Source organism: Periplaneta americana, chromosome 14 (genome assembly GCF_040183065.1).
Source record: "Periplaneta americana isolate PAMFEO1 chromosome 14, P.americana_PAMFEO1_priV1, whole genome shotgun sequence".
NCBI classification, from domain to species: domain Eukaryota; kingdom Metazoa; phylum Arthropoda; class Insecta; order Blattodea; family Blattidae; genus Periplaneta; species Periplaneta americana.
This window is the reverse complement of record NC_091130.1, coordinates 134,142,914-134,161,732: the sequence shown is the minus strand read 5'-3', so window position 1 is coordinate 134,161,732 and position 18,819 is coordinate 134,142,914. Positions and strand designations below refer to the sequence as shown.

Here is an 18,819-nt window from a genome sequence, read left to right as displayed (position 1 = left end):
GGTATAGTATTTTGAAAATTCATGTTTTTTTTTTTTTATTATGATGATGTAAGGTTTACTTTAACCTGTGCATTACACTACCTACATGCGAAACTGGATGAATTGAAAATATCGGTAATTGATGAAGAAGGACAATAATTTTAAATGTATTACAGCAACTATGTCCAAGGTATAGAACCTTTTTAAATAAATTTTAACACTTTTTAACGTTGTCGACTAAACAATTTTAAGTTTTCAAACAAAGTGTTAACGTGAACTAGAATCAATGAGCAACTATTGCTTCAGTTTCTTTACAGCAAGTGGGAATCGAAATAAGGTAAAATTTAAGTGTACTATTTGCAGTATGATTGTGAAATTTATACATACTAATGTTATCTAATGCAAAAATATACTGACAGAGGAAAGAATACATTATATAATTATGAATATTAGGGTTTGTAATCAGCCTGGTTGCCGCAGTCAGTAGAGTGCTGGCCTTCTCTGCCCGAGGTTGCAGGTTCGATCCCGGCCCAGGTCATTGGCATTTAAGTGTGCTTAAATAGGCTCATGTCAGTAGATTTACTAGCACGTAAAAGAACTCCTGCGGGACAAAATTCTGGCATACCAGCAACGCTGGTATAACTTCGGCAGTTGCGAGCGTTGTTAAATAACATATATTTTTTTTTTAATTAGGGCTTGCATGTTATACTGCACACAGTTCGGACTAGAACCGAATGTGGTTACAATACAAATAGCATGAAGCACACGTAAAATGATTCAGAGATGCCTACCTATATAAAGTAATAAAATCTTTGTTGAAAAAAATTACTTTGGGAATGTAATAGAAGAGAAGATGCAAACCAGGAATATATAATTTAATGAACCATTTGAGATAAATTTGGAGGTAAAGTTCACATTGACTTTATTCAATATAATGTTCGGTGGTCAGTTCATAAAATTACAGAAATGAAAGGAAAAAAAAAAATTATAGTAACTGATATTCTCTACCTTCTTTCGAAATCCCACAGTTATTCTGGTTAAGTTTTTTTATTAATTCTTGTATTCTGCTTTCAAATAAACAATGTACAGGAGTCCCAAGTTTTGTATTATTAGTGTTTCAATAATAATGAGTGCACTGTGTGAAATTCTAAGAATGTTATTAGCAGGGAAAGGATTTATATGTAAATACATATTTACTTATAAAGCTAATATAATTTATATTTTGCATTATCTTTATGTTTCACAATGTGTAGGGTTGAAAAATCCTACTTTTATTTTCCATATTTTTCCATATTTTAGAGTTTAGTACATATTTTCGTTAATTTCCATATATTTTACATATTTCATATAAAACAGTCCATATTATATTAGGTTTAACAATAAAACAAAACAAAATTCCATTAACTTTTAAAAATACATTTCAACAATAGAGATTTAAACACATGTTCAGTAATCCCTTTAACATCAGAGTTATTTGAAAATTAGCAGTCCTATCAACAATGGGAAAGTAAGTTACAAAACTGTATTAATTTAATTTAAAATTTTTAACAAACTTCAGTTGTGCAGCTCAACAGTTAAATGCCAGTCAGAGTACACATAGGTTCAGTTTTGTAAATCATACTATAAAGACGGTAAATATGCCAAAAGTACGTCATTCAGTCAATTTAAAATCAAAACTAACAAGTTACATTTCAGAATTTAAAGAAGATGGTTTATCAACTGACAATAAAATATTATTTTGTAATTTGTGTCAGTGTGCAGTATCATCTACACAAAAGTTCCTGGTGCAACAACACATTACAACTAGTAAACATCAGGCCAACAAACAACTAAATTCCAAGCAGAGACAATTGTTTTTAACACAACCAACAACATCGAATGTAAGATCTGAGTTTAACATCGACCTGTGCCGTTCTCTCATCTCTGCTGATATTCCTCTCTACAAACTAAAGAATAAGGTCTTCAGGGAATTCCTTGAAAAATATACTCAACATACAATCCCGGATGAGTCAACACTTAGGAAGACGTATGCTCCATCCATCTACGATGAGACAATACAGAAGATAAGAGATGAAATTAAAGATAGTTCAATTTGGGTTTCCATTGATGAGACTCCCGACAAAGAAGGTAGACTTGTTGGTAATGTAGTTATCGGTTTGTTAAGTGAACAATATTCTGAACGAATTCTTTTACATTGTGATGTTCTAGAAAAGTGCAATAACAAAACTATAGTTAAACTGTTCAACGAAGCTATGAGTAACCTGTGGCCAAAGGGTATTATGTACGATAATGTGTTATTCTTTATTAGCGATGCTGCCCCTTATATGGTCAAAGCTGGACAAGCATTATCTGTTGTATATCCTAAATTGACTCATTTTACTTGTGTGGCGCATGCATTTCATTGTGTGGCAGAAGTGGTCAGAGACAATTTCCCTAAAGTAGATTTGTTGATTTCATCAGTGAAAAAAGTATTTCTCAAAGCTCCCAGTAGAGTTAACGTGTTGAAAGAAATGTACCCTGAAATTCCATTGCCACCAAAGCCAATTTTAACTAGATGGGGTACATGGCTAGAAGCAGTTGAATATTATGCCGAACATATAGACTCTATTAACAATGTTCTCCTTGCATTGGACTCTGAAGATGCAGTCTCAATTGATACTGCGAAAACAGTTACCTGTGACATAAGTGTGAAGAATGACTTAGCTCACATTCAGCATACATTTTCATGCATCATAAAAACGCTCAAAAGTCTCCAAAATAGGCACCTTTCACTATCTGAAAGTTTTGAAATTATAAATAGTACTGTGGAACAACTGAATCGTGGTAGAGGTAAAGTTGCAGATGCAGTAAGAGCTAAGGTGGACACTGTACTTTCAAAAAACCCTGGATATGAAGAACTACAAAAGGTTGTTGCTGTGATGAGTGGTGAATCAACAGTGAAGATTAACTTGGACTTATCCCCAGCAGACATTGTGAAATTGAATTATGTACCAGTTACTTCTTGTGACGTCGAACGCTCTTTTAGTCAGTATAAATCTATCCTCAGAGACAATAGAAGAAGATTCACTTTTCAGCACTTGAAAGAAATGTTTGTAACCTATTGTTATGGTAACAGACAATAAAAATTGTGTTTTGTTGAAACTACATTGGAAGATAAGGTACGTCCATTATATTTTTTGTTTAGTTTGATTAAAATGTACCAATATTTAACGTACATAGTCATTTTTTTATAATTTTAAGTCCATATTTAATTCCATATTTTGGTAAAAATCCATATTTAATTCCATATTTTGGTAAAAATAACTACATATATATTTACATATTTCATATATTTTTAGTCCATATAAATCCGTTCCCTGGTTATTAGGTAGGAGGAAAATTAATAAACACACCATCTGTCTCTGAACTAATATGTACCGGTATATACTTCTCGGTATTAAAATGTTTCTTTTTTTCAGTTATTTGTTCGAGAATTCAATTATGAATTAAGTTCTTTAAAGAGACATCCATTATCATATATTCTGTATACAATTAATACAAAAGTCATAAAACATTTTACTTCATGTTAAAAAATTAAAGTAATGTTACCAACTTAAATTAAATAACTTCGTTGTGTTTTTCATAGCCTTCACACACATAGCATATTATAGAAGTGCTATCACCAGATGATATTTTTCCCCTTAGAATAGTCAATAATATTGGTTTTGGTATATATAAGATTTCGAATTTCACAAACAAGTGTGTTTTTTTTTTATATTTATTATATTTCGAAGAGTGATTAAGTGATAACAATTTCTGTACCGTAGATTTCCATTGGTTTTCTATGTGACTGCTGAAAACAGGATCCATTATGCAATGTTACATGTACCAAAAACTCTTGCTACGTGTATTACAACATATTAAGAAAAAACCAACAGTAATTTCGCATTGAATCCTCCTTTTTTTCAAGTCTTGTTCGAATTAATGATACCGAATATTCTTTTACTGTAGTATAGTGCACCGGCACTATTCATATTTCACATTTTAATTTTTCTGCAATATTCACTCAACAATGGACAAGAATATGACTGATTCAGTAAAGAGACATCAACAACAGTCAGTAATTTTCATTACACAGACAAATATTAAGGTCCACGTTATATTCAAACACATTAAGTCAACCAGAATGTAGGTCATGGCAATCCCACTTTAAGTAACAAGCCCTTCAAAGCATTTAATGCTGCAGTTATAAAAAGTGCATGAACAGCGTGTCATGTTGTTTACATAACTCAAAGTAACACAAAGGGTGTCACATCCTGAACCTGACAATCAGGGTTTCCCATATTTTGAAATTTGTTTTAAAATATTAATTAAATTACTTTCGAAATAAATTAAATTTCATATTTAGTGAAACAAATTTTTAATTCAGTACTACGTATTAATATCATTATATACTGGGTGTTCATTTCAAAGTGTGTCATGACGTCACTGTTGATGAGTCAGCGATTTGAAGCGAGTTTCAGCTTTTGTGTCAGAGAAGTTGCCTATCAATCAAGGCATTCAATCTGAACTTGAGAACGTGTACGGTATAACTTGAACGTCGTAGCAACAGATGGCGGTCTGTACGGTCTGTGTGCTACCATAACCTCTTTCGAACTGTGTTTTGCGCGGGCAAGTCGTACATCGGTTGCGTACGGCAACATTCCACAATACAAATCAGATGCTCCGTGTCCATGTTGACAGTCGAAGTTAATGTCAACAAATACGTAAGTAATCGTCTTAACCCTCTCCACATATCCCGACAGCAAGAAAAAACTCACCTCAGTACATGTTTCGAAACAATTCACATTCCTGCCACTACCGGCGTTACAGTACATATCGGCAAGTACTCTTCTGAATGAACGCCGTACTTACTAGGCAACTTCTCTTGCACGTAAGTAATACACCTCTGCGGAAGTGTAGGAAGATTGAATTCTCTAGGCTCATCGGCTAGCCACATGATGGCATTAAGCGAGCCATGACACACTTTGAACTGAACACCCAGTAGATATCTCGCAACATATGATTAGAAATAACAATAAAACCTCATATGTTAAAAATTGTTCTGCAAACAAATAGGCCTAATGCACATCTTAATATAATAATAGTATCGGTAATAACTGACTTATAACATGAGAAACAAACACAATCTTAATTTACTTGGCTATTTTACGACGCTTTATCAACTGCTATGGTTATTTAGCGTCTGACTGAGATGAAGGTGATAATGCTAGCGAGATGAGTCCAGGGTTCAGCGCCAAAAGTTACCCAGCATTTATTCTTAATGGGTTGAGGGAAAACCGCGGAAAAAACCTCAACCAGGTAACTTGTCCCGCTCATTTCACGGCCAGACGTGCTACTTGTTAAGGCTGGTTCACAATAAACCGGGAACGAGAACCAGAGTGAAAACGAGAAGCAGAGAACGTGAATATGAAAATGTTTGATTCACAATAAACCGAGAACATAGACGACTATGCATATCGATATGCATGTCAATAACGATATGTAAAGTCGATATTACGCATTCTGATGTTATTTGTGTATAACTGACCAATGGCGTTCTCTCATGAGTACAAGGCAGCCAACATAAATACAGGTTAACCAACTTCAAAATTTCAACGGTACTATCTTTTTTATCCTCTCAGGATATTATAAATATGCCCATGCATCTTTATTATCACAACCTATTTTAAGTCTAGCACAACGTAAAATAATTGGAGAAGAAACATTTGTAATAGAACAAAAATGAACACAACAGTAGTTATTGAATTGAAGCATGAATATGTAGTGTGTAATACAACCAATACAGTAATAAAATATGATTCACTTACGATCGGTGTTCAAGGATGCAGCTATTGAAAGCCACGTATTCTCCTTCATTTTCTCATCTTTATACGAGGCGCGCCGCTTATCGTAAACGTGAGGATTTTCCTCAACACTCAATATTAGAATCTCATCAAATAAAACTTGCTCCATGATGCACAGCACAGAACAAAATAATGCATAGGTTATGTCACGGTCTTCTTGCTACAAAATATACGACAAAATAGCTTTTAGATGGCAATAGAATGAATCTAGTGGGCTGTGATCAGAAACGTGAACGCCAAAGTTGAAACTTGGCCAACTCTCCGTTCCCGATCCCGGGCTCCAGCAAGCTTTTCGTTAATTGTGAATGCTCACATTTAAATGTACACATTTTAACAATTTTATCGTTTTCGTTTTCGTTCCGATTCTCGTTTCCAGTTTATTGTGAACCAGCCTTTACTCCACAGCGTTGGACCATATTCTTAATACCCAAAGTGTCGATTAAGTAGGATTCTGCATGGTTTTTGTATTAGCTAGGAGACTTTTTAATAAATTACCTGACATGATCAAGGGTTATCCCTTAGACAAATTGCGCACCAAGTAAAATTACATATTACTTTCGTAAATTATTTCCAACGCTGTTTTACTAGTTGGAGGTATGAAATTCTAATTATAAAATAGTAAATTATCAAAGATTTTTGATACCAGTACCTATTTATTAAAATATTTTTATAGCATGGCTAATCATCAGTCAGTACACGGACTTCCTTTTGGAGTTCGTAGTACCATCTCCAAATACACCTATAACCTTTTAAAATCAATGTTGAGAAAATCCCTAGAGAAATTCTAAAGGACTCAATTCAAATTTTGCAAGCACATCTCTACTTCAAGTAATATGATTCACTTGAATTTTATTTTGAAATTTATTGTATGTATTTTTATTGCTTCATTGTAAACTTTTATATATGTATTTGTTTTCTGGATCCTTGTAGTCATCCTTATTGAAGGGCGGATGGTTTATTTTATAAATCCGATGTGTTACTAAGAAATAGCATGTCTTTACGGATCACAATTTTCGAGTTACGATAAGACACTATTTTATTGCGAGTGCAAAATACAAATTGATTTTAAATTTAAGATTAAAGTCACATCCATTTTATACTTTACATGAATTTTTGTAACTATGCCCATGGTGATCTTTGGTTTTAATTTTTTTGCGGGTTTGGAATTTGTAATTGTTACATTGTCATCAACATTGCTTGTTATATTGTAATATATCAAACGTTGAAAATAAATTATTTATTGATGAATTTAAATTAAATATAATTATATACGACATTAATTTATCATATTTTATAACCTAAGAATTGGTGGCCACAATCAAAACTGGAAAGTGAAAGTATTTGAGCCGCCAAAGGTTCGAAGTTCCATACCTGGCCTCTGAACAATTTTTCCCTTGAAATTATAAAAGTATTTTAATTGCCAAATATTGGAAGAAAAAAAAAAAAAAAAAAGAACAAAAAAACCTGAAATGTATATCACATTCTGTAACTAATATGTAGACCTATACTATAAAATATCGCACAACAATCAATCTACTGAAAAATAATAAACTTCAAAAATATAAATACCGGTATTCTAAATGATTTCATAATTATGTACCCAATAATTATAAGTGTACCAGTACCGGTACTAGGTGTACTGCACACCATCTTTCTTTTTTCAGTGTAATTAGGTTCATGTCTCTTCTCTCCTAGAGAGATCTAACAATTTGTGCAGTTTGAGATCATTGACAGTAGTTTCCTTGTGAGGTCAAGGAAACGTGGAAGAGGGGAGATCTACCTCCCTGCCTCTATTGTGCCTGTATGGCATTTATACGGATACAGTGAAACCTCTCCTTATGGACACCCCCGAGATACGGACACTCCTCATATACTGACAGATTTTTATGTCCCAATTGAAATAATGTAGAAATAATGATAAATTTAACTCTCCTTTATGGACACTCTCAGACACGGACAAGGACAGCCGTTTCACAGTCCTAAAGTTGCTTTACCTCCTTACTGCGGACAGAACTTGGATTTCAAGACCTAATGTGTTACAAAAATGGAAAATTTAGTACAGAAATTCCTTAACATGAAAGAAGACAATAAGGATGTCGTAGGCTACCACTAGCCCAGCCGGCTACCCCTTGTTAGCTGGAAGCGAGTGGATAAACAAAGTCATTAAATTTAACCTGTTCGCGATCATGAAACTGTATTCGACTCATGATACGGTTTAATAGGATTATTCTCTTCACTTCTATCAGTTGTTCTGTTTCGAGAGGCATGGCACCTAAACGTAAAAGTTAAGTTGAAAACTGTTAATTACAGTACTGCATAACTGTAGACCTTGAATAAAATTGCATAGCACAGTACTATATTTTCCTTTTTCGGTCTTATCTACTGCATTTCAAAGTTGCAAAGAATTTACTGTAATATATTGTATTTAGAATTAAACTACAGTAATACATTTCATTTAAAGCGTGAAGGGATAAATAATGCATATTATAAATTTACTGTTAGATTGGGGAGCCTCCCTCCCAATCAAGGACACCTCCCAGATGCAGACAGATTGTTACGTCCCTTCGATGTCCGTAAATGAGAGGTTTCACTGTATCTTAATCTTGAACTTTTTTGTAACTCGCTTTACTGTTGCATTTTAAACGGTTTTATTTCTTACTTATGATATGAGGTTTGATTGTTATATGATATAATGTACTGAGAAATACAGTAGCATTATTATATACCTACTAGAAAAAAACGCAAAAGAAAAATAGCAATACATTTAATGTATAAGGACGAAAGTTGCTTATTAGCATCTAGTTACTTTTGGATTTTCTACTGGAGGCTTCTGAGGGGAAAGTTTAACGACATTCCTGACTCACAATATCGGAGAGTTATTGCATAAATTCTAAATAATTACACATACCGTACAGGAGACTACTATAATCAAGAACTAACAAATTTTTTTATAGCTAAAATTTAAAACACTGTCTTGCAATGGTTCTCTTCTGCACACTAAATCTTATTTATGATCATCCTAGAAGATATTTATTACAGAAACGTTAGAGAGAATAATAATACATTTTTAATTGCTCTGAAGTCATTATATGAGGTCTGTCCGGAAAGTATCCAGCCATTTAACATTTTATAGCAGGCTAAATATTGTCCAATCTTCATTAAATTTTGCACATAGACACTTGCCCTATATCAGTTCCAAGTATCGATTTTGTGTAAATATGTTTGTGCCCCGAATAATAATTTGTATTTGTAAAGCTTCCTGTAAAGCAGATTTGAATAATTTCAAGGGAAAAATTGTTCCGGGGCCGGGTATCGATCCCGGGACCTCTGGTTGAACGTACCAGAGCTCTGCCAACTGAGCTACTCGGGAACTCCACCCGACACCGTCTCAACCTTTCCCTTTATATCCACACAACTCGTGTGGGCTGACGAAATGCCAGAGACTCACATCGAGTGCGCACAAACTCTGTGTGACTTGAAATTGTGGTTTTCTGTTAACGTATACAGTGACGTATATATTATGCAAATCTAATCTTTCAGGTAAAGCTTCCTGTAAAGCAGATTTGAATAATTTCAAGGGAAAAATTGTTCCGGGGCCAATAATAATAATTGTTTCCAAATTTAAAAAAAGAGTTACACATTTTGAGGGAAATGATTACAAAACTAAAAGACATATAGGAAAAATTATATTTGGAGTTGTTTCTCTAACTATTCTGACCACATATTAACATTTGATAAATCTAGAATTAAATTTGATTAAAAGTACAGAGTGCCCAAAAATATTTTAAAAATGATTTCAAAGATATGTTTTTCCGATAAGTCAAGTATATTATATTAATGGATAAAGATAATCACTTAGGAACTTATCTTTTATCGATGAATAAGATATTGTATTAAAGATATGATATATTAAATGAGACTGAATAAGGCATTACATTAATTATGAGATTGTAATATCTTATTCATCAATAAAAGATATGTTCATGACGGATTTACCTTCACACATTAATATAATCAAAAATAATTATTAGACATTTATTATTCAAAAAATAGAAAACCAATTACTTTCAGATATTCAATACAGTAGAACTTGGTTATAACGACATCCAAGGGACCTTAAAAATTATGTTATAAACGAGTGTCGTAGTAACCGAGATTCATATTATCAGTCTAGTGAGGTGGAAAATGAAAAGTAATAAACATAATTAGGCTTATTTTAGATTTATGTATTGACTTTTAAGCCTACAATGAACATAATAAACTACACGTAGGCCTACAATTATAAATACAGTATTCTGTATTAAAACAGTTTGTTCAGTACTCACCAAACTACTTTACTTAGAAGTGAAGTAATCAGTCATTTTACTCTGATGTCTTCTACATGCCCAATACACACTTTCTAGGGCTAAACTACGTTCTATGTTCATAATTTCAGTTGCAATTTCACTGCTCTCTTCCCTAGCTTCATAGAACATGTTCACAATTCTAATGACTTCTAAAGCGTCACTCACTTCTTTTAGTGGCCATACTGCGTTAAAATGCGTGCACTTAGTGAAAACTACCTATCGAAACTGATCTAATACCGCATGAATTCGGGCAGGTTACAATGGGGTGGGGAATACGCCTGCATTCCAGAGGTCTACGACAGAAGGAGACTGCAAAGAATCTGTCAGGGTCAGATTTCAACAAAATATTTCTTAAAATACTTTGCTTCTTAGAAAATCTTATTCCAAACTGAGGTTGAAAATGACGTTATATGCGAGGTAGACGCATATGCATTTGTTATATTAAGGAAGGTAGGAAAGCATATGTCTTATGGGGAATTAGTTGGGACCACAGAATATTTGACGTTATAGGCGAGGTGTCGCACAAAACGAGGTCGCTATAACCAAGTTCTACTGTAATTCATTACACTGTCAATGGGAAGATACGGTACTGTGAAAATTTGGTTGAAATATGTGAAACAGAAAAATGTTTTGAAAGTTACAACATTGTCCCTCAATCTTTCGAATACATTTTACGGATGAATGTCCAAAGCAAAACTTTACACACATTCACTGATCTGCTTGCTTGGTCATTGCCAATAATTGTCATACAATGCACTAACTCACGTAACAGCGTCTCACTGCCAATTGAGTTTTCACACGTTAAGTGTGATTGTTCACATCGTTGCTTACGGATGTATAATCTCGTAAGCAACGGTTCACATACATGCAGTAAGGTCTTTTGTGCGAGATCGTGCGTATTTGCTTGTTTTCCGCACAGAACCAATACGCGGTAAGTGTGAAATACCACATTCAGTATTCCCAACATAACACACATAACAATTTCCCTCTTCTTACCGCTTAAGCGCGACATTCATTTTACTGCTTTAGGCTTTTAACATATTATTTTTAGAGACGTTTAACATAGTAATAATTATAAATTGGAAACTTGCCACTGCAATTTCACCTAAATTGCAATGTTAATTATTGTTTTTAAATATTTGCAAAAATTAAGTAAACTCTACTACTCCACGAAACTTATTGCATTCCTGATACAAGTAACATTAAGGAAGCCGTGAAAAAATCAACAAGATTCCAGATGCCGATGTTATTACTGCAATATGTTATATAAATAATATTGTTAAAATATTAAAATGAAAAATAAATCATTACATAACCTTACCCTTTGTTTTAAGTTCGCATTTATAGACTGCGGGAAAAAAAAGACAAACATATATCACGGCCTGCTGGAGTATAGTAAACACAGAAAACATTTTATAGCAACAACGTTGAAGAAAGATATTTTGGCTTTCCGAAGTTGCCGTCATTAAACAGAAACCAACATGGAGATTTCATTGCAACTAATTAGAAATTCGTCTTTCAGTATGTAATAAACGATCTTCGCGCAAAATAATGTACGATACACGAGCGGTATGTTTGTTTTCATGTTCTCGGAAATTAAAAACGCTCAACTACGTTTCGCTTTTTCAATCATTTCCTCGAACATGAAAACGTCAACATACCGCTCTTGTAACGTATATTACTATTCTCGTTTGCTGTCGTGTTTTATCAAGGCCTCATGACTATATCTCGAGATATTATAAATGGCTGAATAACTTTCTGGACAATCCTCGTATACAACATAACATAGTGAACTATTAAGCAATATTATGTACCGGTACTGTACTGCTATTTTTACGTGTTCTGTAAAAACAATGTACTAACCTAACTTTTACTTTTATAATCAAATTTTTAAGCAATGAAATCTGGGAAACCCTGTTAAAAATTCCAGGAAAGCATTTACAAACGGTGCTGGCTTATAATAAAATGGATTTTGTGCATCACATTCTACAAAAAAAATAGTATAAAACACTGGAAGTGTGATAAGGAAACAACAAAAGGAGTTGTGGTGTTTTCACTACACAAAAACAGTGCAAGAAGAAGTTTCAACAACTTGTGATGGTGTGATACAAAAAGCTAATGACAAAACATTATATCTATTGCATTATAAAAAAATGCTTCATCAAAAAACAAGAAGACACAATCCCTCTAACACAAACTACACATGTAAAAAAAGGCCGACAAAAAACTTACATTAATTCATAAGTTCCAAGTTTATGGCATGAAAGTCAAAAAAATATTTCTCTTTCAAAAACCACAGTTTAAAAAATCACCTTCACGAAAAACATTATTTCCTAAAAAATCATTTCTATATTAAAAACAGTACTATTATTTGGAGAACTCTTTATTTTATTACGTACCCCCTTATAGCTTAATAAACACGTAGCTGTAACATTTTAAGTTAATTTTGGGATAGTATCTTAAAATGGGCCACAACCACAGTTCCTAATACTCACCTAATTAGAAAATCATCTACCATCATCTATCACCGACACCAAAAGGCTCGTAGTTGATCAGTGCAATATTAAACACAAAACAGAAATGAAAGCAAAATAAATTCCAAATAAAATAAAACTTAACAAAACGAAGAAGAGACAGTACAGACATAATCGAAGAATATTGAAATGAAACATAATCATATATACAAGTCAGTTCTTATTGGAACAGAAATTATTTACAGATTTAACCCTTTCAACCACAGCAGTCACATTGTAACATCACTTTTTCCAAAGCTTAACTCTGAACAACTCGGGGATACAAGTACCGGTAACTGAAAGTGCTTTCCAAAATCACCTACAATTTATCGTAAATTGTTAACTTATAGACAGATATATATAGACAAATATAATTATAGACACCGGATTCAGAAGAACAGATACAATTAAAACAAACACTGGGTTACGACAAGGGTGCAATTTATCGCCCACTTTATTATAGACGGCATTTTAAATAAATGGAAAGTTTTAGCGAATCCAGGAATAAGAGTAGATAATAAAGTATATATAAATAATCTTTTGTTTGTTTGATTTAATCATAATGCAGAAAAATGAAGATGACTTACGGAAATCTTTACATGAATTAAATAAAATATGTAAATTATATGATCTAAAGATATCAGTAAAAAAAAAAACAAAAAAACAAAAAAAATGGCATTTAGAGGAAAATATCCAGTGAGATTCAAAATTATTTTAGAAAATCAAAGTATAGAACAGGTGTCTAATTTCAAATATTTGGGATGTGATATTAGTTACAATATGGAAAAAGATATTGATTCTAAAATAAATAAATTTCAGACGGTATGTGGAACAATACAGAGAACGTTAAAAAATAAAGTTAGAAAAGAAACAAAATTTAAAATGTATAAAGTTATGGCAATTCCCACAATATTGTATGGATGTGAAACTTGGGCTCCAACGAATAAACAGAAAGATAGAATACAAATGGCGGAGATGAGGTTCCTCAGACAAGTTAAAGGGTGTACAAAACTTGATAGAATTAGAAATGAGGATATAAGAGAAGAATTAAAAGTACAGCCTTTATTGGATAAAGTCACGAATTATAGACAAAAGTGGATTGAACACATGAATGGAATGAGTAAGGAGAGATATCCATTGTTAGCAAGAAATTATCAAGCAAGAGGAAGCTGTGACGTCGGGAGACCTAGAAAACGTTGGGCTGATGAATTATGAAGTCAGAACGGGCAATTGCCTAATCCTTGGAGTGACGATGATGATGATGATGATGATGATAGAGTAGTGTCTTATTTTATAAGTGAGAAATAATAATAATAATAATAATAATAATAATAATAATAATAATAAGTTAATCATCATCATCATCATCTGAGGCACAACAACCCATGGAGGGCAAAGGCCGACCAGCCAACTGCTAGCCTCATGTCAACATGTTTTGGAAGAGGTTAACGATTATCCAACCAGAATGAGGGTATCGTGTGGTTAACACGATGATCCCTCTACCTGTTATAGTTGGTTTCTGAAACCAGATTTTGCTACCTACTGTAGCTCCCCAAATTCATCTGATACTGGGTGGGTACTGGTCCTATACACTGACCGAAATTTAATGAGAAAACTCCTTCCCCATGAAGACTCGAATCAGCGCTCATTCTGTAATGCAAGTCCTAGGTAAGATGTCTTAGACTACAGCACTATGACAGAGGACCATATCACAAAATAAATTTTAAAAAGTATAAGCGTGTATTAGAGTGACCGCTATGATTCAAAGGGTTAAATAAGAGCTATGAAATAAAATAAAGCCACGTTTTTATATATGGTAATCAGCCAAAAATGATCATAAACGTTATGCTGTATTTAATGCATTGGCTCTTAAATTTGCAACGCAAGTGATAAGTTATGATCTGAAAGTCACTGCTATTTACACTTGATATGTTTACTTTACATTTGCGGGTCCACATCAACATACATGAATTAAGTGATTATATTAAGGTATTCACATGCATACAGATCGGCCAATTGTATCAGTATATTCAGTAAGACCAATGAGTTAAAATGTAATTAATAGCCCCTAGAATTTATGTATGCCTACATAAAAAACTACATAGCTACTTGATCAGGAACTATTACCTACTGAAATATTAATGAAGCAAAATAAAAATTATTTTCGAGATGATATAATAACGTATGTTTTAGACACTGAGTTTCCAAGCAACATGCTGACATCGAACTCTATAATTTTAACTTCGGGTTATTTCATTCAAGATACAATGATTAAAAATCTATCTTGATAAAAATAAGACAAGCATAGTGAAACCGTAGTATTTTCCTTACGTAATATAATATATTTTACTGATGTCTAAATGGTTTAGGTATTTCTTAATTCAGCTAAAAAAAAAAGTCCGAATATTTGACACTTCAAGTTTGTATAATACTTCACGTGATTCAATTACATAATATACGTATTATTAGAAGAAAAAATGTATTTACAGTCTCAAAAATATAATTAACAAAGTAAATTGAATTAAAATATACCGGTACAGTATATTGATAAGCAAATATAAGACAGTTCTATCACTTTAAACTATGAACATTTTTGTATTCATGTAAATATATTTCAAATATGCAAAGATTTCAATTTATAAGTTATATTGGCATGGTAAGTTCCCCCTCCCTCCACGCACAATGACAGATACTTTGAGTCATTCACACGGTGTCCCCCTCTATGAGGAACACACCGCACTTGTAGACTCTTTGGTGTACCATAGGAAGTGGTCTGCAGAGCACAAGTGTGATGATCCTGGTGATTATGATGATCGTCTTTGTCCACAACAAATTCCACATTGACGCACCGGGATTCGAACCCAGGTCACCAACACTGAAAGCCAATGCTCTAACCATTCAGCTAACAGTGTGCTACATAGTAAGATTATGATAAAACTTTATTTATACTAATCTTAAATTCAAATAATGTTGTCAGTGAACAGTGAAAATGAAGATAGAAGTGTAACGTTACTATTAATATTTAAAGAAATAATAAAATGAGCACTCTCAGGTGGGCCATTGGAATATTGATTTAAAACATGATACAATTAAATATAAAATAAAATATATTTGTATCTCCTAAAGATTTTAGGAAAATGTATTATATATCTTTTGCGTGTTAAATTTTTATGTTACCTTGTTAACATGTTTCGACCTGTTATTGGTCCTTCTTCAGAACTTATCGTTGCTGGTCTTGGCGCCTTTTGTTTTGTCTCCTGTGGGGGTGTGTTTGTGTAGTGTAATGTTGAGTCAAAGAGTGTGTTCTGAAATTGAGTTGTGTGTTGAGAATTTCGTTTGGATGTGTTTTTGTGTGTCTGTATATTTCGTATTGTTTTAGCGTGTTTAGTTTCAGAACACACACACTCTTTGACTCCACATTACACTACACAAACACACCCCCACAGGAAACAAAAGGCGCTAAGATCAGCAACGACCAGTTGTAAAGATGACCAATAACAGGTCGAAACATGTGAACAAGGTAACATAAAAATTTAACATGTGAAAGATATATAATACGTTTTCCAAAGTGATATAGTATTAAAAGTTGTGTAATCAAGATGTATAAAGATTTTAAATGAACTTGTTTTTGTACACAGAACAGAACGAGAGCTGTTTTCAAAGCAATGACGTGAATTTATAATAATATTCTGGTGTAACACAATATTTTAATAAAGATGGCTTCTTGCATAATGAGTGACCCATAGAGGTGTGGAAATTTATCCTATTGCTAGTAAATCAATGTCTGGAGAGAAGAAAATATATGTACAAAGGATGGAAAAGTCTACGAGAATATTTGGGAAATTAATAGCTTAAGAGACTGGATAGAACAGTGGAGACTGAAGATCGAGTTCATATATTTAAGAATGTTTTTTTTTTTTTTTTTTTTTTTTTTTTTTGCATGTTATTTAGTAATAAGTTGTACTGTAATATATATTACCTCGTATAATCCATACTGTTTTCCACTTTCAATGTATAATTAAAGGAATTGTAGTTTTGCATGTGAAGCTTATTTAGAATTAAGTTTCTTTATATTACATTGTATTTGCGTCATTTTTCTTGTGTACTGACGATGCCATGAATGCTTGTAATTCTATCGGTTAATAAAGATCTGATCTTCTAATCTTAGAAATATAATTATGGGAATGCAACTATCCTTACCATATCTGAGAAATAAAATGCAACATAACCTACGATATCAAATTTCTACTTACGGTATTTGTTTGCTTTCGTGTGGTTCATTGTAGGGAATTGTAACAAACTTCTATACATAGGCCTAATTATCTATCGTTTATAGCTTATTTCAGTGTAATAAACTTTAGCTGAGGACAATTACAGCCCTTCTCATAGGTCGTACTCCTGTGGAGAAGCATCTGAATAATATGGTTTGATTTAGAAAAACCTGATCTGAAGATTCTTTAGAAAGGAAACTCAAACAGCCCATCACATCATTTGTTCAGTGCGGCTTTGGATCACAGAAGACATAATATGTTTGGAATAATAAATTAATGAGATCAGAACGACCTTTACGATGCTTATTCTCTTATAATGATGATGAATTAAATTTAGTATCACAAGATGTTGAGCCAGTCTCATTAACACGCGTACATGACTGAATTCCTTGGTTAGAGGCATAGAGTTGATGAGCTGACATTAAACAACTCAATTTAGCACAATAATCCAATAGGCTGAAGTACATCTGGAACACTACCGGTATGTAAAGAAATTATATCATTTAGATACATACCAATATATATTTTAATACCGAGTACAATACGAAATATCGAAGTCAGCATGTAGATTGGAAACTCTGGCGCTATCATGTTATTAAGAAATCCATTTTCTAAATAAATTCACACAAACATTAAAGTTGAAAGATAAAAGCATAATATTGTTGTGTGCAAGTCGTTATAATAAAAGCTTAATGTCTTTTCTATTTTAAGGGGTTAGGTACAGCTTACAGCAGTAAAATTATTGGAAATATTCAACATTTTTTTCCTCCATTACTGTATCTTGTACAAAAATGAAAATTGGTATGTGTAAAACACTGTCCTTCTGCTATATGAAAAAAATATTTTTACGATTTAAAAAAAATTATATATATATATATATATATATATATATTTTCAAAATTCAAAACGGTGGCAGTTCACTATGCAGTGAAGAAGTGTTTTCCTCATAACTCATAAACTTGTTAACTTTTTCATGTTCTCTCTTATTTTATTGCTGATACTCATGTTTACAATATCATGCTCTTTCAACTACATTCCTTAATAAGTAATATTTTTTTTTTATTTTGTGTTAGAAAAAATACTGATATTTGACCATTTTTTTAAATGAATTTATTTTTTTATCAGACAATCTAACAAAGTTAGAGTAGCGATCTTGCATCATATTGTACATAAATACATACAAAAATTTCATCATAGAATGTTGGATAGTTTTTGAGTTAGGTATGTGAAAAACGCTTCATCACTATACAATGAAATAAATTTTGAAAAAAAAAAAAAAAAAAAAAAAAATGTAAATAATTTTTTTAAATCGTAAAAATATTTTTTTCATATAGTAGAAGGACAGTGTTTTACACCTACTAATTTTCATTATTGTACAAGATACAGTCACAGTCTAGTATATACAGTCGCGAAGATCAATACGTAGTAAATATGCAAACATTAGATAGTTGCTCACCACTAGGATTGCTAATATCGCCTCATTACAGGCAATGCAAAATAGAACTGTCACAGTCTAGTGTTTCTAGCACCCTCAAAACTCAAGCTTCGTGACTGTATATAGTAGACTGTGATACTTTAATGGAGGAAAAAAAAAATGTTTAATATTTCCAAAATTTTACTGCTGTAACCTGTACCTAACCCCTTAATTAAGAAGTAAAATTATAAATAGTTTATCATTTTGTATGTTGAATTTCCCTGCAGTGTTATAGGATAACAGCAAGTTTAGAAGGAAATGGACATAGATTTATTGAAGAGAAGCAAATTTCCTAATTACACATTACATGATAAGATAGTTTCATGTTCTTATCTCATTAAATATTTCCTG

At 32.6% G+C, this 18,819-nt stretch overlaps 1 protein-coding gene across 7 annotated transcripts in view; it reads right to left on the bottom strand.

Annotated features, from left to right (window-relative positions):
* Lar (tyrosine-protein phosphatase Lar) overlaps window positions 1-18,819 on the bottom strand; it is a 652,517-nt gene that overhangs the window by 146,588 nt on the left and 487,110 nt on the right. The gene's annotated exons all lie outside the window — the stretch shown is intronic.